Source organism: Theropithecus gelada, chromosome 2 (genome assembly GCF_003255815.1).
Source record: "Theropithecus gelada isolate Dixy chromosome 2, Tgel_1.0, whole genome shotgun sequence".
Taxonomy (NCBI): Eukaryota; Metazoa; Chordata; class Mammalia; order Primates; family Cercopithecidae; genus Theropithecus; species Theropithecus gelada.
In genome coordinates, this window is record NC_037669.1 from 185275098 (window position 1) to 185297174 (window position 22077).

The window sequence follows — 22077 nt, forward strand, 5'->3', positions numbered from 1 at the left end:
CTCTGAGCTTTCATGGTTCCATGTCAGTTGGACAGGTGTTACTCTAAGGCCCTGCAAAAATATAAAGCAGTTTGAGAATCACTCTCCTATTAATCTTCAGTTACATTCTGAGCTATTTATATGCGAGAGGCAGCTTGGTAGGATGGAAAGAGTTTAGACTTTGTAGTTCTACTGCCCCAGGTTTATATCCCAGCTTTATTTCCTAACAATGTAGCCTTGGGCAAATTGCTTAACCTCTCCGAGGCTCAGTCTCTTCAGAAACGGAACTTTTCAGAGTTGTTAATATTGGATAATATATTTGAAGTGCCCAACTCCTTACAAATATCTAATATATACCAGCTTCCTTCCCACGCTTTTTCTGGTCAGATCTGTTTTCCATTTAACTTTGGCTGTTGGAAGAGAAGACAATTTATTATGAAGATAATTGTCTGGTAATTGTCATGAGAATTCAGTTGATGATAATTTAATAATTTGTTTACCTTTCTCTCTAAAGAGTTGCAACTCATGGGGGCCGTGTGTGTGTGTGTGTGTGTGCGCGCGCGCGCGTGTGTGTTTGTTACTTACAAGTTTTTGCCATCTCTTCCTGTATGACACTATCTGATTAGTTAGGTCTTAAAATGCTAAACACTTTATCTTTTTGTTTTAATTTCAATTTTAGATCTTGGGGATACATGTGCAGGTTGGTTACAAGGATATACAGTGTGATGCTGAAGTTTGGGCTTCTATCAATCCCATCATCCACATTGTGAACATAATACCTGACAGGAAGTTTCTCAGCCCTTTCTCCCCCTGCTTCCTTCCTTCCTTTTGGAATTCCCAAGAGTCTGTTATTCCCATCTTTATGTCCATGTGCACCCAAGATTTCGCTATTAAAAAAAAAAAAAAAAAACCCTGAATACCTATTGCATGCCTCACTGTACATCCTCATCCTACAGGATTCACATGACAAGACCCACACCCTGGGCATTGATAAAAGGAAGGAAAAAATGTAGCTTTCAAAAAAATGAAAATGGACTTTGTTGAAGGGTATTGTAATAGAAACATAAAACTGAGTGAGGAAGGAATGTATTCTAACTACACGATTAGGGAATACTTTGTGGAGGAGGTGGGTCCTGGATTTTAAAGACTAGTATGATCTTTGACAGATGGTGTTTGGTGGGAATGAGGAAAAGGAAAGGTGAGCTTCAGCCAGGTATTGGAGGTGGAAAAAATGAACACATGGATGGCGATGACTCAGGCAGAGGGGCAGGAATGAGAAGGAACTGACATAAAAGTAGAAAGATAGTTTAGGACTGGCTTATGAGGGAGTCTTTGAATGGCAAACTCACCTTTGGTGGTCCACGGGAAGGTTTGTTAGAACTGGAGGAGTGTGCCCAAACCTGTATCTCAAGCCACTAACTCTGCCAGCCATCAGTTTAAAAGCTGAAGCAGTTAAGATCTCCGTCCATCTTACCTGAAAGGGAAGCTTTGTGCACTAACTTGAAGCAGACTAGAGATTTCAGAAGGTTACACAGTGTCTGTGACTTCAGCTACACATGGATAGTCCACAAGACTCTGGACTTATTTTCACTGTTGTGTAATAGGGTTAGTTTTGTTTTTAGCAGATTCTCCCAAGGAAGTGTGGTAATCACATTTCTCAAACCATTACATTAACTGCTGTTAGCAATAAATTATTGCTTATGTGCTAAAAGTCAAAAAAAGCTTTTCCCCTTTGGAACTTCTTTACTATACTCCCTGATATGTTTTGCCATCCCACAAACTGGTGTTCGTGTGTGTGTGTGTGTGTGTGTGTGTATGTGTGTATGTGTTCAACTGAATCAAGAACAGAGAGGAGAGTCAGGCTGAAAATGTCAAGTTATTTTGAGTCTAATATTTAGACATTTACTTTGGAAGTTATCATGAAAAAACAAAAAGTGTGTGTCTCTTTGTGTCTGTGTCTGTGTGTATCTGTGTGCACTCATTGGTGTAAAAGGAGGAATACTCTTCTCAAAAGTACACAGCAATATTCTTCTCCAAAAGCCTACTTTCATGTATGTGGATGTGAATTCCTACATTCTGTATGTTTGCCTTCTCCTCGCTACAGCCCATTTCTAACATATCCCAACTTAATTTCCTAAATCTGTCCTATCTACATACCACAAAGTGCTTAACTGAGAAATTAACTTCTGTGTTACAGATAAATGGAAGTTACATTAAAAGGATAATACATTTTTTCATTTTTAGTGTTCTTAAATAATCCTTTTTATTGTAAATGAAAACAGCGTTAACTCCAGTAAGTCCAGACTACTTCACTGAGTTCACTACTGAAATGTTTTCACAAAATCAACATCATTGTACCTTGGCTTTTATAAGAAGTTAGTATAAGAAACTTGTATAAGAAAATGTCTCTGTATTATCTACGAAACTGTTAATAAATATGTTTTCCATCATGTCAATGTCATCTTTTACATATATGAGATGATTTCCTCTTATAATTCATGTTAAACTTCTTTAACAGAAATTGTCTTTTTTTGATTCATATTCTGTTTTTTGTCCTGGTTACTAGACAGCACAAGTGACCATCATGTTTAGGTTTCTGGTACAGCTCTCTCTTCCATTCCTCTCTCTACCCTCTGATTTTTTCTTTTTTTTCAATTTCAGTTGGAAAAATCCTAATGAATGTAACTTTTAGTTACATGTTGAATTCTTTTGAATGTGTATATTTAAAATAAATAATGCACATAGTTAAAAAGAAACATGTTTTTATAATAGTGGTTCTCGATTGTAGCTAAATATTTCGAATTAGCTGGATAGTTTTAAAACTCTGATACCCAGGCAGCATCCTAGATCACTTAAGTCAGAATATCTGGGTTTGGTCACAGACATCAGTATTTTTTTAAAGCTCCCCAAGGTCATTCCAATGTTAAGATTCATCATTGTAGATATTCTTTATTATGATGTTCATCTTTTTTACAGAAACACATTTCCAAAAGGATAAATTTCAAAATCACCTGTAAACCCATAATTTATTATAAGTCACTCTTAACACTTAAAAATAGCTAAACTGCTAATCTTTTTCTTTTTCCTTCTTCTTTTAAAATAAAATTACAATAATATATGTGCAGATGTAGTGAATGTATTCATTTATATATTAGACACAATTTACATATTTATGCTTATATATGGCATATATGTACATATTACAATATATGTGTTGGTTTTATTCCAAATCTATTTTATTCTCAGAGACATTTTCCCATATCTTCTCAGATGTATTTTCTGAGAACCTGGTTTTTAATGCTTGTATAACATTAATACTTGTTGTTAGACCATTTTGTTTTACTCATTCTTCTATTCTTACATATTAATGTTGCAGACAGCATCCTTAAACAACTTTCGTATGGCGAATCCAATTTTTTCCTTGGGAATACATTATGATCTATTGATTTATTTCTACGTGGGCTGAATTTTGTCCATAACAATGAAAGTGGTAGCCCCCTAAGATGCTGTTCGCTCCCTGATGTCTCATTTTTCTCTAGAATACGAAAGAGTGGCTGTTTTCTGCTCTTCCTAAAGACTCAGGATGTAATAATATACTGTCACAGGTTTCAGAAGCATGGAACCTTGGCACCAAAAGGGTCTCTAATAGCTAAGTTGTCTTGGAAATGATTGGGTCCACTTCCTCTTCTGATACAGGAAGAACAGGCAGGTCATTAAATGATGACAAGGGCTCTTTGAAGTGAAGTGAAGCAATGTTGGAGGGTGTAGCATATAAAAACTCTCTTCTCAGATATAAAAAAAAAAAATTAAGCTACTTGGGCTAGGAGAAGTGAGCCTGGATTTGGAGGCTTAAGGTTTCAGGAAGGTCTGAGACAAACTCAGGAAGAAACGGATCAAGAGTTTTGGAAGGGACAGACGATTGACGAGAGCACTGAAATTCCACTGTGATTTGGGTCACCGGTGTCACATGGCATCTATTTATGGGATACCTGGAAAATAAGGGAGAAACAAGACATCTCTGCCACACTTTGGGGAAGTATACGATGAAGGTCCATGCGTTGTGGTGGAAAGAGTGTCCTGGAGGCCCCCAGTCCTTCTCACTGTGATGCCGTGCTCATTTGACAACCTCATAAACACGTATTTCTGTTCTTAATGCCTTACCCATTCGGATGCACTGATCGTTTTTTAGGCCATGTGAACAGGGCAGAGCTTGTCATTATGCCTGGGACATAGTGGGCATTCAGTAGGTGTTTGTTGAATGAAAGAAGCAGGCACAATCACAGCTTTCCCTTCTGGTGATCTGCTTTATGATACAATTTCCAGGAATGCATTGTGTCTAAAATTGGGGACCATATGTACAGGAAATTCTTTCTTATGTCAGTGTGAAATCCCTCTAAAGTAAATCCCCCTTTATAGTTTTTTATTGTTGTTTATTTGTTCTTTTTTAATACAGAAAACTGTAAACTTTATATTAGGGCAGGTTTTTTGTGTGTGTGCAAAAGCCTGGTCATGGGCTAGATGACATTTATTTTTCTGTAGAGATACTTGGACATTTTATGATTCAATTACTTCCTTCCAAAAGCCATATTTAGAATTCCAGCCAATCTGTGAGCCAGAAAGGAGTGAGCCAGTATAATAATCAAGGTAATGTGGCAAGAAGGTGTGATATTTCTTAGCCTTTCTAGAAGAAATGGGTGAAAATAAATGTTTTCAGGGTCAGTAAATAACTTTCCCATAGTAGCCAGAGAGAAAGCATCTTACTTTGCTGAAGCTGGACCTTTGTCATTTGAAGGATCTCCTCCTAATGCCATCTAAGCTTGAGAGGTTCATAGGGCTGCAGCATGGTTTATCTTGCTGTTTTAACATTATGTCCATTCAAGCTCCATTGTAGACCTTTCTTTTAAAGAGAGCTCACCCCAGGATATTAAATAAAATAGAATTTGAATGGAAAGTTGGCATTCCAGTTCGGAAACAATTTTTATTGGGTACAGACTTGGGGGGAGCAGAAAAAAAACAAACACAATGTCTATGTTGTAAATGATAATAAAAAAAAGAACAAGTAAAACAAATGAAAATGTTTTGTTTTACTAAGGCTGTTTTGCATTCCCATGACTTCAAAATACTTTTGGATTTTATGGCAATCTATAACTGCTCTAGTATAGACAGACAAAGAACCAATAAACTTAAATAAATTCAGAGAATAACAGAAGAAATATGTAGAATTATAGTGGTCAGTTGGTAAAGATTCTGTTGGAGGTTTTGGAGGTTTTTGCATAATTTGTATTACAAAAATATTATGAAATTAATAATAAATTTTAATGCATCTATGTTTCTTAATGTCTTCAACTTGCCAATTCTGTTGTTAGTCATAAACTTTTATATTCCTCCCTATGTTTATCTTTCCCATCTCTATGGTTTACTTTTGTTGTTACTGTTGCTGATTCTCAAAACGATTAGATCTTAAGTATATTCCACTACCAAAGTCATTAATGTTAAGGAGAAAACGGGAAGTTAGAAGCCATGATTTTACTTATAATAATCCATTTGTCTCATACTTTCATCTCAAAAATGTGTATTTAAGTAGAAGGAGAGCCAGAAAAATAACCAAGAGAGTTACATTGTAATTCTGGCTCTACTGTGTACTAGCAGTGTGATTTTAAGCTGGTAATTTATCCTCTGTAGCCCCAGCGTTGTCTTCTGAAAAGTACATTCACTCATTTGGATGATGTGAGATTTACAGGAAATGATTCCTGGTAGAGTAGAATGAAGTAGAATGTAGAATGCAGTAGCAATAGAATGAAGATGTGCATATCGATGATCTAGCACTTGACTGTCCTATATGATAGTTACTAGCCACATGTGGCTTCTTTAAATTAGAGCTAATCAGAATGAAATTAAGTTAAAATTTTAGCTCCTTAGTCATACGAGCCACATTTCAAATGCTCAAGAATCACTTATGGTAGTAACTACCATATTGCAGAAAACTATTCCATTATCGCAGAGGATCCTGTTGAATAGTACTGACCTAGAATGACAGCTGCTTGTAGGGCACTGGGAATGGCTGTTTGGGGATGGTATCTCCTTGAGTTGGTCTGTGACCTGCTGGGAGTAATGTAGTTCTCAAAGAACTCTAACTCTCCTTGAACCAGGTGCAAAACTGTGAACCTGGGATGCCTGAGGGAGTGGTTATTTTGTGCTGAATGGTATGTCAGCTACATCACCACAGATGTGGAATCAGCAGACTTGCTTATTCTGAGTGCCGTCAGAATCGTTTTTAAGTACCATATGTCCAGTGTCATCTTTGGCACATTTATCTGGCTTCATCTGAGTTCCGAAGTGAAATCTCACAGCCGCCTTCATAAATTTAGCCATCAAAGGCCAAGGTGATGATGACATACCAAGCTTTAGAATCCTCAAGTAGGGTGGGATATTGGTGCTGGGAATGATGAATGAAGGGACATCTGAGAATCATGCTGCTTTTATGGATTAGCAGAAATTCATCTTACGTGACCAAGAGCAGCTGCAAAATGGCTAGAAAACATTTGCCTTTTCTGCTTATGTTTTGGTCATCCCAACACATTCTATGTGCATGTCTGACTTTGAAAGTTCTTTTTGAACTATAAAATCATTTGCCAAAGTTAGGACTGATTATGAATATCATCAATGATTGTTTTTAAATGTCATTATGATAAAGTCATAGAATAGTGACCATCTATGCTGCCTTTGTCTTTGTATAGATGCAGTAGTCCCAGCCTTTCTCTCTCTGTGTGTGTGTGTGTGTGTGTGTGTGTGTAGGATCACTGGAGTATGGTGGTGAAGAAAGCTGTCACAGCACAGAAGTTCAGAAGGAAGTACTGTGAAGGTCCCAAAGCATTGAGGTTAACTAGTTCTGAAAGCACTGTGGTTAACTAGTCAACTCAAGAGTTGGGTGTAGATACTGCTAAGGAAGGGTAAGCAACGGGCTTATGCTCTCCCGAGACAGGAAACGTGTATCTGAAGTGTGACTCTATTGCTATTATCCTCAATTTGGCAGGCTACAGGGTTCTGAGAGTGAGAGAGTAATGAAATGTATATGTCTCTGCTCTTGAAGATACCAGGGGCACCTTGAAAACTCCGCTCCCCAGCCAAGGGTCCACACAGCATTAACTGACTTCTTCCTTTGCAAGCCTTTGCCATGGGTACTTAGAAAAAGACACATACACACACATTTCAGCTTATGGTTTTTGTTTGTTTGTTTTTGTCGTTTGTTTGTTGTTTTGCCAGGTGCTTAAGATTTAAAGGCAATCTTAAGGGAAATCTCTGCTCCCACCTTGACTGAGGCACAGAGATGTCCCGTTCCCATGCTGTTGATGTTGACAGAAGGAGGACACGTTTTTTTTTTCTGTGTGTGCCACCACACTCAAGCAGAATGTACGAGATATTTTCTGGCTACCAAGGATACCTGCTGACATAATCATACCTACCCTTTCTTTCCTCCCTCTGCCCCCTCAGCCTCTCACCCTGCCCTCCTATGGGTCTTTATGTGCTGCTCTATGTAGAGTACAACTTGTACTGGAGAGCCTGTTACTTATTTTGGTTCAGGAGCAGCTGCAGAGGATGAACTGGAGAGGACAGTCTACTTGCAAACACTTGTAGACTCTCCAGTGGACAGGTTACCTCTAAAGAAAGAGAAGCCTATGCTTTCCTACTCACTCAAGTTTTTTACCATTTGCAAGTGGATCCAATATATGTTTGTTTTGGGTGAGGGGCTAACAAAACGCTCTGTGGTTTCTGCAGGGTTTCCTTATGGGAGACATCCTGTTATCCTCGTGTCGATTCTTGCCCCATTAGCTTTCAGCAGTAAATAGCTGAGGGTTTCATCTGGAAAGTTCTATTTTTAGTACTACATGGTCAGTACATTTTAAGATAGACATTTTAATAGGCAGAAAACTGTATACAAAGAGAAATGTGCAACGCAGAATAACTATCAAATAATATCTAGATATCTTAGATAGTTACTCTAGGCCCTCCATGGTCTTACTCCGTGGGTTCCTCTTAACTCCCTTCATCCCCCCTTAACATTAGCTATAGGCTTTCTTATCACTGTCTTTGCTCATCTTGTTTTCTCTGCCTGGAATTCCCTCCCCCACGCTCCCCACACCGGCACCACGAGCATGTACCTTGTTCTTTTAAGACTCAACTCAAATACCTCTGCCTCAAAAACATATTGCCCTAATTGTCCTGGCTGAAAGTGACAGTCTTCTCTGGACCCCTCACTCTCATGTCTGTACCTCTCTATGTCATCTTTAATCACTTTCTGACTTGTGTTGTTACATAGTTGAATATGCCTTATCTCTACTACTTGATATTAAACTTCATGATGATGATAAGGTCCTATCTTATCTTCTCCTGTCTCTTCCCTGATCAGGCTTAGGGTAGTTCCTCACACACTGTACTGTTAAGAGAATACGTAATGAAAAAGTAAATGAATAAATGGCAGAAACCTTATGTGGAATGCTGGTGCAAGCAGTTCCTTTGACTGGGGGCTTTTTAAAGGAGACTGATTGTATAGGAGATCTGAGCAATTTTCATATGAATGGAATGGATTATTAGAGCTGGCATGAACATCAAAAGAAGCTAGCCACAACCACCTCTCTCAGGTCATCTTCATTTTCAAGCAGGGAATCTAAGATTTAGATAGGACCGTTCCAGATCACATAGTGAGTAATTAATAGACCTAGGACTTGTACCTCATCTGACATCCAACGCAGCATGTTCTTTTGAAATAAGACTAGAATAATAGTGAGACACACATATCAGACACACGATTTCGAGAAGACGGTTTTCCGCCCCACGGCACATGACCCCATACATTTATTTCCCTGCCTGTATAAATAGTACAGACAACATCACAGCAGCTTTAGAGGGAACCATGACTATCTCCATCATATGGTGATTCTACACAGCAGAATCAGAAACCTGGGTAAAGAGAGAAGTCTTAACTCAGTTTCATTCTTGTTAGAAGATGTAATGACTGGAGTTCGACCTGGCAAAATCATTGGCAGCATGAAAGGAAGTGGGGTTGAAGCTGGGCAACGCTTCCGCAACAGGGAGGGGAGCAGAGAGACGGAAAATATTGGGAGTCTTGTGCCCCATCTGTAGAAGGAGATGAAGGCCAGAGCCAAATGGTGGGGGCAGGGGTGGGGGGAAGATTCCTTTCTCCAGCTATGTAACAGCGTTACGGGAGTGAATTCAGAGCTTTCTGAGTGTTCTGAGCCAAGTGCCTGCTGGAATGTGGACTGTAAATCTCTCATCGTCCTCTTCACTAACCCACAAACAACCCTGCTCCTCCCATCTGCTTCCCGACCACCTGCCTTTCAGTCTTTATATACAGAATATTTTCCATTCTCCTACCTTCCTCTCTGTCTACCTTTGTATGGTACATCTCATCCTTCTTCTAAATATTTCCATCTGACCACATTTTTCCCTAATGAGACAGACTCACAATGGGATAGAGTATAACATTTATTCATTTATCTGCTCGGTAAATATTATTGAGCACATACTGTGTCCTAGGCGGTGCTTTAGTTCTTGAGTGTTCAGCAGTAAAGAAAACAGACAAAAAAATATTACCCTGGTGGAGTTTACATTCTAGTGGGGACACGATAAACAAAATAATTGGCAAGTTATAGAGAATATTGGAAGGAAGTATGTGCTGGGAGAGAAAGAAGCTGGGAGGGAAAAGGGAGTGCTGGAGGAGAAGGAGCTAAGAGTCTCAGTTCTGGAGTGAGGCAGCCTGAGCTGGAATTAGAACCCAAGCTGCGTGCAGTGGCTCACGCCTGTAATCCCAGCACTTTGGGAGGCTGAGGTGGGCAGATCACCTGAGGTCGGGAGTTCGAGACCACCCTGGCCAACATGGTGAAACCCCGTCTCTACTGAAAATACAAAAAAAAATTAGCTGGGCGTGGTGGCAGGCACCTGTAGTCCTATCTACTTGGGAGGCCGAGGCAGGAGAATCGCTTGAACTCGGGAGGCAGAGGTTTCAGTGAGCAGAGATCAGGCCATTGCACTCTAGCCTGGCAACAAGAACGAAATTCTATCTCAAAAAAAAAAAAAAAGAAAGAAATGAACCCCAGCTGCATCCTTCCCAGTCATGTGACCTGGGCAGGTTAAGAGAACTCCTTGAGCCTCAGTTTTCTCGTCTGTTTAACGAGAATCATTAGGGAAACTAGTATCTCCTTGGGTCGTTGCAGGGATTCAATGAGATGACACATGTAACCTAATCATTACCTTGGGCCTGTCTCCTATAAATATAGTGATTGTCATGTTTGTTATTTAAACAATATTATATATTGTGTTTTAGGTGTTATGTATGTAATATATAGTGTGAATGTATGTATATGTTATATACATAACATTATCTAACTTAGTGCCTCTAGTATTACATACTTCTCAAAATATCTATATTTTTGTTGGTATTTCTTTCTCCTCCTAGATAGCGATCTTTTGTCGGCAAGGACCACCTCTCATTTATCTCTATACCCGCATTGTGTCCAGCACATAGGAGATTTTATGTTTGGCTGCTGAATGAGAAACAAATGGGATACTCTTTTTCTAAGCACAGTAATCTTATATTAGCATTAGTTTTTGGAACCCTTCTCTAATTCCTGTCATTTTTGTATCACATCTGAAGAAGAGCGATACTCCCTCCACCTCCTCTCCTCTCCTATTAATCACCATACCTTCCAACCTCTTACGGGAATAGCAAACTAATGGTCCTTGTCTCGATGACTTGCCTACCCCTTTGTCCCTTCATGGGAATCTTCTCACAGTTCAAGTTACTATGATCTACAAGGCCAGTTCCCGTAGCCTCATTCCACTTACACACAATCTTAACCATTTCTGTCCAGTGGGAGTCACCCACTCACCTCCCAAAACCTCTATGCGTGCCCCATGCCCCTAGTCATAATATTCTTATACAAATGTTTAACACTTTGCAGTTGAAGACCCAATGCCATACATCTTTTCCTTTGATACTTAGAGCCATTGTGTGAGGTACAAACTTCAGATATTACCAGCTGCATGTTACTAATAAAGAATCAGAAGCTCAGAGAGGAGAAATGAAAGAATCCAAGTATATGTGGCTAAAAATGGCCACGTCGACACCTGAAATCCTATTATCTTGGGCAATATACATATTGGGTTTGAAAAAGTTCACACTTAGCAGTTGGATGACCTGAGTCCTCACACCAGCTTGGCTACTTACTCACGGTGTGACCCTGAATAGTGCCTTGAAGCTTCAGTTTTTCACTTCCGTAAAACAGTAACTCTTGCCCTCCAGACACATGGGATAGTTTGCAGATTAAAAGATATATTGGCAGGCTGAGGCAGGAGAACGGCGTGAACGCAGGAGACAGAGCTTGCAGTGAGCCGAGATCACACCACTGCACTCCAGGCTAGGCGACAGAGCGAGACTCCGTCTCAAAAAAATATATATATATATAATCCTAGCACTTTGAGAGACTGAGGCAGGCAGATCGCTTGAGTCCAGGAGTTTGAGAACAACCTGGACAACATGGCGAAGCCCTATCTCATTAAAAAAAAAAAAAATATATATATATATATATATATATATATGTGTATATATATAGAAACTTTTGAAAGTATGAATCACCTAAATCATCATGTATAAATGTAAGAGATATGAAATAAAGTCTGTGAAAATATAATGGCTGATGGCGTCCCTGTGTGAAAAATAGAAATGGACATTTTATGTAATTTCCATACACACCAAACAAAACAAAAGATCTTTAGAATTTCCAACTATGAGTGAGGTTTTACACTGATTATAAAGAATATAGAATGAGGAAACTCATTTTTAATTATTGGAACTTATAGGCTGAAAAAAAGAATAAGCGCTATTTAAAAAAAAAAAAAAAAAAAGGCTCGACCAGGCGCGGTGGCTCATGCCTGTAATTCCAGCCCTTTGGGAGGCCGAGGCGGGCAGATCATGAGGTCAGGAGATCAAGACCATCCTGGCTAACATGGTGAACATGGTGAAATCCATCTCTACTAAAAAAATACAAAAAATTAGCCAGGTGTGGTGGCACGTGCCTGTAGTCCCAGCTACTCAGGAGGCTGAGGCAGGAGAATCGCTTGAACCCGGGAGGCAGAGGTTGCAGTGAGCCGAGATCGCACCACTGCACTCCAGCCTGGGTGACAGAGTGAAACTCCGTCTCAAAAAAAAAAAAAAAAAAAATGTTTCCCCACCCCTCCCTCCCACTAACGAACAAACACACTTGGGAAATAGGGAAGAAGGTTATGTTTCGGAACAACTTTCTATACACTGAGAAAATCCAAGAGGTCTCCACATCTACCTATAAAATTCAGTGATGCTCAGAGCTGACATGGCGATTTTTCCTATTACATAGTAAGAAGCTCAGCGTTATGGGCCGAGTTTATTGGACACTGCAGAAATTCATTTACATTCTGTGCTTACTCTGGATTGTTGTTGAGTCCAGCTGACTGTTGCTTCACAAATTAACTGTCCTTTGAGACTTGGAAATATTGAAATTGCATAGAGTTTTTGTGAAATCTCAATCCGGTAGTACTGTGTATATTACAACAGGTGCTCAATAGACTTCTGGATTATTACATTGAGTATTATTTGTAGCAAAGATCTGTAGGCTGAATTATAAAGGTCATCTGTGGGGGGATGCCGAGATTTCTCTATCATTCTGCTATGTTTGCCAGAATGTACAAGGGTCTACTAGGAGATAGTACCTGGCAATAGTTCCATATTTTAATGTATTCTGGTCCAAATCACTGGAGTTGGCAAAGATGGGGAAGGAGGAACTGGGCAGTTCATCCCAAAAGACATGATGACACCACTGCAAGTGTGAAGCCATCAAGAGTGCAAAGACTGAGAGCAGCATGGTCATATCTAGACATTTATCAGGAGAGCAAAATCAAGCACTGGGGCTCAAAGGGTTCAGTCCCAGCAGTTAGGAGAGAGAGGAGTCTCTTAGGAGTAGTTGCCCCAACAGCTGATTCCTGATCCCTTTTGTTCTGAGCCATCCAGGTCTCAGCTCAGTCCCACTTGCCTTGATTTAAAGTGACATTTTGGTCTCTAGCTGGGTGCTTCCCCCTCTGTAGCATGTAACAAGGATACACTTTCAAAGCAGGGAGCCTAGAGGACAAGGAGATAACCCTGCGGGCCTGGCCACGCAGCCTCTTTCTTTCCTGTGTTCCATATACACTGCATAGATTGAGTGGACACCCAGGTTAAAGAGATCTCTCAGTACCCTTGGGTTTTTCTTTACCTTAATTTTGAATTTATAGTATTTTAGACATAACTTGCACAGGATCACACAGTGAGTCTAGGGGAGAACTGAATGAGAACCCAAGTCTTCTGACTTTCAATCAGCTCTTTCTCCCTGATAAATGCACAGCAACTTCTTTGATTCAGATAATGTATTGAGCTACATGTACCTTAATATGTATCATAAAGATGACTGTTGCAGGCCATATGGGCTAAGCCCTCCATTTTCTGAGTATGCATTACCACCTCCTTCCCTCAGAACAATTAACAGAGGATCTCATAAAGATGTGCTATATATGTATCTCATAGATTTTAATGAGGCTGCAGTAGGTGGGAAGGTGTAGTATTTATTCTGGGATATTGGAAGGGCAAGTTGGATAGGACCTTAAATTTTCTCCGTAGATACTTGTGGAGGACAGGCTCTAGGGTGACCTCCAATGACCCCTGCCTCCTGGTGCTTACATCTCTGTGTAATACCTCTCCTTGAGTGCAGGTGAACCTGTAACTTGCTTCTAATCAACAGAAGAAGGCAAAGGTGTTGGGGTGTAACTTACCATGATTATATTTTGTGACATACGAGTCCATCTCAGCAGATAGAGAGACTCTCCTTGACAGCTTGGGGGAAATGAGTGACCATATGGAAGACGCTCATGAGGCAAGGAGCAGTGAGCAACCTTTAGGAGCTGAGGACAGCTTCCAGCTGGCAGCCAACAAAAAGCTAGGATCCTGACTCATATACCCACAAGGAAATGAATTCTGCCAATAATCTGAATGTGCCTGGAAAAGATTCTTCCACAGCCAACCCTCCGGATGAGAATGCTTCTCAGCTGACACTCTGATTATAGCCGGTGAGACTCTGAGTAGAGGACCCAGCCAAAGTCATGCCTGGACCCTCAGAAACTGTGAGATAGGAAATGTTCGTTGATTTATGCCACTGAGATTGTTAGCCAGCAATCACAATCTAATACAATAACACCCTTTACTGTTTTCTAGACAGCTGCTATTTAGAAAAGTCTCCCACCCAGTGAAAGAGTCCCCTTTATAGTTTTCCAAGTAGGTGGTTATCAGGGCTCTGCTTCACCATCTTCAGTGGCAAGGAGCTACCATTTCACAGGGCAGCCATTTGTGTATTACTCAGGCTTGAATGTTGTCAAGTTCACCTGCAATCTTCAGGGGGAGCCTAGGACATGCCAGGGATTTCCAGGTAGGCTGGTGAGGGGTTCCTGGTTCTCTTGGTCCTGAATCATCCCGGTGCCATTCTAACAATGGCAAGTCTGCCTCCTTCATGATGAAAGGACTGGAGGGAAATGCATGTAGCAAGTCGATAGCACTGGATCGTTTGCTCCCAGCTTTACCACTTGGCATCAGTGCAAACTTTCACCCAGTTAAATAACTTAATGAGCCCTGCTCTGCATGCTTGCCTCACAGAGTTGTGACGATCAAGGAAGACAGCATCTATGACAGTGTTTGTTGGCTGTAAGTCAGCAAATGATTGCAAATGATGATGATTATTAAAATAATAGTCATTTGTCAGTAAAGATTTGTCAAAGCTGGTCCACACTGAGGGAGACAGGCTCTCCAGGGAAACTGCTGATGCAGAGATAAAGAGGAGACCAGTCCCAGTTAGGAATTGCATCACTGATTCTGAATTCCCAGTGGTACATTTCAGGTCTTACTTCAGGAATTTGTTTTTTGTTTTATTTGGTAGGAACAAGAAGCCCCTAGAGCCAGTTATGTTGTCATCAAACTTAATTGCTAATTAGGCACCAAAGCAAACCTATGCCAGTGAGACAGAGTTGAAACTTGAATTCCTTTCTGCAGGTGGAGCATTGGATCCTAGAGGCGGTGTATACAGCTTGGCTATTTTTATGCTTCTGCATGCAAGAAGATTTAAGAGAATCTGAGTAAAGCAATTAGCATCCGTCTGTCTGCAGGCAAAACTGGTTTGGACATGCTTCTCTCTTCTTGAAGGGCTGTTAGAGCCTTGGCAGTGTATCTGATGAAAGATTTCACTAAGCAAAATGTCTTCACTTACAAATCCAGCCACTTTGCACTCTCAGTCAGCCTCAAACTCATTTATTTTCTTTAGAGTTTTCCTGCAACCACGAACCACCAAGAATTAAATTAATCCCCAAGAGCCTGAGCAATTATGAGGATGTTGAATCTATCCATTCAAGGATGTCCCAGCTAGGACTGTTCATTCTTTTAACATAAACTATTTATATGTTTTGAGCCTCCTCATTTGGAAGAAATAAATATGTTTTCATACATGTATTTTTCAGGATGTGTTTTATATATCTGTTTATATTACACTGTTCACATTACTATTAAAGTATCCCTATTGTATTGTAAGTTTATTTGGCCTACTTCGGGAAGAACAAAACCAAGATCCCATTATTAAAACCAAAATCCTCCACAAACCTTTCCTTTTAAACACTTAAATTAGGAAATTTTCAGTCAGCCGGCCGCCTCTATAGGCTCTTATACTTGGTCCTACTAAGTTTCCTTCACGTTTGGTCTGAATGTTGACCTTTCTCTGTGCACACTCTATTCTCCTGCCAGCATGATGATACATGCTGCTTTGATATCAAGTGGTGGGAACATAGAGAAATGTGCTATTGGTGCTGCAATTTGTATCTTTGTTTTCATCAAACTTAGTATTTACCATTTGAGGATTTTTGTTTGTTTCTTTTTGGGGTTTTTTTGGGATGTTTTGTTTGATCTCGGTTTTGGTTTTCCAATCTAGGCCTGAGGTCCAGTGCTAATTTGAATGCTAGTGTGAACTCTCTGAGTCTGGTTCCCCGAGGTTCCACTGGGTGACTATTGCAGTGGTTCAGATGTGGTGCTACCAGCCTTCCCCACCAAGGAAGTTGCCTGCTTTCTCATCTTTGATCCTTTTCACCAACTAACCACAACACACCAGTGAAAATTTTAATTTATCTATTCAGTTCCTCAGTTTCCGCCATCAGGTGGTGAGTTCCTGCAATACAGAGAACCTTTTTGTCTTGTTCAGTACAACCTCAGTGCCTAGCACAAGGCCTTGCAGGAAGCCAGCCTTCCTTAACTCTTTATTTCCGAAATGAATTAATGTTCTTAGGTTCCATGGCTCGTGGACCAAATAACGCAATCCTAGATCTTGCCATAGCATGTGGGACACCACGTAGAGGATTTGGGTAATCAGTGAAAATCCATGTCAGCAACTGCCAATTTACAGATGAATTATGTCCGATGGTTTGGAGATGAATGAGTTTTACAGTTCATAGAGCATGACAAAATTCATCTTCACCTTCCATTTTATAGATGAGCCAACTGATCTCTGAGAGAGGAACTGCCTCTGAATGTCCTGGGAAGAGCTTGTGGCAGAAGTAACTTCTACCTAGCAGTGTATTTTCCTTCCTGCCTGTTCTCATTTGATAACAGACCCATATACCAATTATTTGCATCCTTCAATTAACCCACAAGAAGGCAAATTTAATCCAGTGTTAGATAAAATAATTATTCACAGGTTACTAACACTATTAAAGAATAAGCTATAGCCAGGCGCGATGGCTCACTCCTGTAATCCTACCATTTTGGAGGCCGAGGGGGGCAGATCACTTGAGGTCAGGAGTTGTAGACTACCCTAGCCAATATGGTGAAACCTGTCTCTACTATAAATACAAAAATCAGCCTGGCATGGTGGCAGATGCCTGTAATCCCAGCTAGTCGGGAGGCAGAGGCAGGAGAATGTCTTGAACTCAGGAGGGGGAGATTGCAGTGAGCCAAAATTGCGCCATTGTACTCCAGCCTAGGTGACAGAGCAAGGCTCCATCTCCAAACAAAAAAAAAAAAAAAAGAAGAAGAAGAATAAGCTATGAGCCAAGTGAGAAATAGGGCAAGACCATGTTAGGACTGCCACAGAGCAGCAGCCAGTGGCCATCAATAGTGGCAACAAGAAAGGAACACCCCTACATTGCGACAAGTCTCTTCCTTGATATCAGTGGAATTATGAATGGGCAGAGAGGCTGTGCCCGTTCTTACCTAACAGGGAAGCTGTCCATAAATAAGGTAGCCATTCCTCAATCAAGGACAAGACTTCTGCCCAGTCTTTATATGTAAAGAAACAGTATTTCATTTGAAGGGAAACCATAATAATTGTCTCAGATGTGCGTCTTGTTCCTGGGTACTTGTTCGTATTTTTGATGAGAAACCAAGGGCTTTATTATACATCTTGTGAAAACCCGTCAGCCAGGATTTAGAACAAATGCATTTGTGGCCAATTTTTGCCTTTTATTTCAGATAAATTTTATATGTTGTTTCTGTCCAGAATTGTAGGGTCATGTTTGGTTTTTCAAAACTGCAGGATATGTTTACTTTCATTTTCTTTAAAGAAGAAGACAGTTATGAAAAATGTATCTACTGCCAGCCCACTGTTTTTATTCCTCTGTGCGAGCTATGGCTTCTCCACATCTTGAGCCTTAAACTCTTTGATGTTGTCTTTTTAAGCATAAAATAAAAGATTGTTCTCTTTAGTCTGTAGGCTTGGAGGTGGGCAAACATGAAATATTCCTGTGTGTTCATATTTCTATAACAATAATTGATGCAAGTTTGGGGGCTGTTGTATTTGCCCTAGCCTTATATAATAAACATTTGGCATTCCATGACTTTTCCGCTTTGTCAACTTTCCAATCCTGTGTGGTGTTCCCTCTTATTGTTTCTGTGTGAACAACTTGACGAGAGTGGCATCCGTGGTCAGATTCTTCACTCTGTCCCTGCAGGGCTTTTCATTATGCTTTGCACACAATAGAGGCTCAATGCATGAATGAATGCATGGATGAATTTTTCAGTTTGATTCCATGAGCTGCTTAATTCTATTAGAGGCACCACCTAGGTTTTTATAAGACATTTAATTGGTACATATTTCTTATCACTTTTTAATACTCCATAAATGTTTTGTGTTCTTTTCAGTAGAGTCCAAATACATAGAAATGAAAATATTTCCAATTACATAGTAAATATTTTCCATATCTTCCCACAAATAAGGCTGAGTTTATAAGACTTGGTTCCTGGGTTTCATGGGCATGCTTGGTTGACTAACTTTGTGTTCATGTGGCATGAAATTCTAAACTGTCAGAACTACACGGGCTTTTAGAGGACCTATCTAAATCCTTATCACTTACAGATGAGCAAGCTGACATATTTGCCTCATTTATTGTCAGTGAATGAATTAAAATATTGTGCCTTCATCAAGATATTGTGTGTATATTCACAATGTTGTTTTTCATAAATATGTAGCATTACTCTGTTTTGTGACTGCTCCTAGACTGACTGGTTCTAGGGATAAAGAAGAGCCAGAGAAGAAATCTGGGCTTCCCAGCACCTTGGGAGGCCGAGGCAGGCAGATCACAAGGTCAGGAGATCGAGACAAGCCTGGCCAATATGGGGAAACCTGCCTGTACTAAAAATACAAAAATTAGCCAGGTGTGGTGGCAGGTGCCTATAGTCCCAGCTAATGGGGAGGCTGAGGCAGGAGAATCGCTTGAACCTGAGAGGCAGAAGTTGCAGTGAGTCAAGATTGCAACACTGGACTCCATCCTGGATGACAGAATGAGACTCCATTTCAAAATAATAATAATAATAATAATAATCTGGGCTTCCTGCTTAATTTATAGTTTTGGTATTCCTACTATCAGGCCCATCCTCTGTCCTTTGTGTTCACAGCTAAATTGGGTTTGCGTTTGGTCAGAGGATGGGAGAACAATAGTCACCCTCATCAGCAACTGAGAAATTCAGTCTATTCTGCCAACCTTGTTTATATCTTTTCATATAAATCTTGAAATTGCCCCTATTTCAAGTTTGATGATCAGTGACTAAATATTAAAGCCATTATTTGCTTTTTTAAAGCCTGAACCTTGCTTTCCAGAATCTTTTCCACCTTTGAGATTATTTTAAATATCGTCATTACTTTGAGAAAAGCAAACTTAACAAGGATGCATTAAGAACTATAAAGGGGTCATTGCCCAGGATGCAAGAAAGGGAGGCAGAATGGTAATGAAATGAAAGAGCCCTTGCTTTGGTTTTATAAGATCTGGGTCTGAATCCTGGCAGTGTGTTCTTTCTAACTTTAGGCAATTCAGGAGCCCTAGAAACCTCGTCTCTCTGTCTAGTGTGGGAAAACGTGAAACAGCTTTGGGCCATAGATTGCTCTATGCAAACTCCACATATGCAAACTCGTATTATTAAAAAGGCTATCTCTAGTGGTTCCTTTCCCTAGTCTTGTTTGGTTGGGTAGCTTCCAATTAATAACTTCCTCAAATTCTGGCTAATATTTGTTTAGCATTTCATGGCTTACAAAGTACTTCATTATTTTAACATTGCATTATTGCTAATAATATCAAACTTTCTGTTATTACAATAAATGTTCCTTTTTTACTTTATTATTCTATTACTTTATTACTGTTTTTCAGATATGATCTACATTTTACAGATGAAAAAAGATTCTAGGAGGATAAGGGACTTTGTCACGAATGTTAGCTTCTAAATGATGGGGAGATTCATATGTACCTTTCGAAACTCCTAAACCCATGTTGTTTCCCCAAAGGCTTTGGTGTCCTAAACATTTGACATAATCAGAGTCTTATAAAAAGGCATGGCTCATCCAGCTCCTGGTTCTTCACTGTCTCCTCTATCTCAAAATAGTCTAGAAAAAACTTTACTCCCTGAGAATGTACAGCTTTAGGATAGGTGCAGCTCCATTTCATACTCTGATTTTCACTCCTCATTTGAAAAGTTGAAACATAATTTCTTATAAGACTTTAGAAGTTGAAGTCAGGGTTGGATTAAAAAAAAAATGTGGCACATATATCCCATGGAATACTATGCAGCCATAAAAAGGGATGAGTTCATGTCCTTTGCATGGACATGGATGAAGCTAGAAGCCATCATCCTCAGCAAACTAACACAGGAACAGAAAACCAAACACCACATGTTCTCACTCATAAGTGAGAGTTGAACAGTGAGAACACATGGACACAGGGAGGGGAACATCACATACCAGGGCCTGTCGTGGGGGTGGGGTACAAGGGAAAGGAGAGCATTATGACAAATACCTAACGCATTTGGGTCTTAAAACCTAGATGATGGGTTGATGGGTGGAGCAAACCAGCATGGCACATGTATACCTATGTAACAAACCTGTACGTTCTGCATGTGTATCTCAAAAGTAAAATTTTTAAAATTTTTAAAAAATAAGAAGTTGGCCGGGCACGGTGGCTCAAGCCTGTAATCCCAGCACTTTGGGAGGCCAAGACGGGTGGATCACAAGGTCAGGAGATCGAGACCATTCTGGCTAACATGGTGAAAGCCCGTCTCTACTAAAAAATACAAAAAACTAGCCGGGCGAGGTGGCGGGCGCCTGTAGTCCCAGCTACTCGGGAGGCTGAGGCAGGAGAATGGCGTGAACCTGGGAGGCAGAGCTTGCAGTGAGCCGAGATCCGGCCACTGCACTCCAGCCTGGGCGACAGAGCGAGACTCCGTCTCAAAAAAAAAAAAAAGAAGTTGAAGTCAGGGTATAGGAGTCACAATTTGCAGTGATATCTTTCACACTTCTTAACCACCTCATGAAGATCACCAAACAGTATTTCTTCTTTTACCTAACATTCTCTGGGAAAGAGAGAGCTCTTACTGCACCTACAAGTAGGGAAAGGCATTTGAATTACGCAAAGCTGCTTTTAACTCTGAAACTGTCCTACGTTGTAGCATATAAACAGGGAAACATTTTATTGGTGCTTTAATAGAGTCTTATCTAAATCTCTGGAATCTTACTGCAAGGGCCAATGGTTACTCCAGGTTAGATTTCAAGGCCCACAGCTCCATTATGATGTCAGCAAGGATAACTGATGTTTATTCTATAGTTAGAGCCCCCAAGGCTTCAGCAAACATTTTGCTCATCACTTGTAGAACGAGCAGTAAATGTAATCATTGCAAGACTGAGCTTACACATCTGTTAAAAGGGTTATTCATTTGAGTAAACAGCAAGGTGATAAGGCACAGGGATGGACCATTGGATTGAGTCAGACAGGCCTGAGTACAAAAATCAGTCTCACTACTTAAATCTTACATAGCCCATTAAGAGTAAGTTGCTTCACTTTGGGAGGCTGAGGCGGGCAGATTACGAGGTCAGGAGATCGAGACTATCCTGGCCAACGTGGTTAAACCCCATCTCTATTTTAAAAAATACAAAAATTAGCTGGGCATGGTGGCAGGCACCTGTAATCTCAGCTACTCCGGAGGCTGAGGGTGGAGAATCCCTTGAACCAGGGAGTCCGAGGTTGCAGTGAGCAGAGATCGCACCACTGCACTCCAACCTGGCAACAGAACGAGACTCTGTATCAAAAAAAAAAAAAAAGTGAGTTGCTTAACTTTTTAAACTTTAGTTTTATTATCCACAAATAATAAATTATAAATTGCTGCTTTACATATACGGTATAAAAATGTATCAATCCAGTTAATTTGGGGTAAATGGTAGTATTCCAGTCTTACCTCCTTGAATACTAAGGGGACACAACAGTTTATCACTAGAAGGAGATAGTTTTGTTTTTGTTTTGTTTTTTTCAGTCCTCTTTTTCCTATTCTTTCCTATTCCAAGAAACCCGAGATTTCTTTCTTTCTTTTTCCAGCTATTGATGAGGTCAGGGAGTAATATGTTCAGATCTTTGTTGTATCCTTGTTCCATTTAGAAACCAGTATCTGGGAATTCAACAGAGAACTGGGGGTCACTGGAAGCTGTGTTTTACCTACATACAACCACGTCCTCCTCT

General features: G+C 40.2%; 1 protein-coding gene across 1 annotated transcript in view; it reads left to right on the forward strand.

The window, feature by feature from the left end:
* LPP (LIM domain containing preferred translocation partner in lipoma) overlaps window positions 1–22077 on the forward strand; it is a 724515-nt gene that overhangs the window by 659011 nt on the left and 43427 nt on the right. The gene's annotated exons all lie outside the window — the stretch shown is intronic.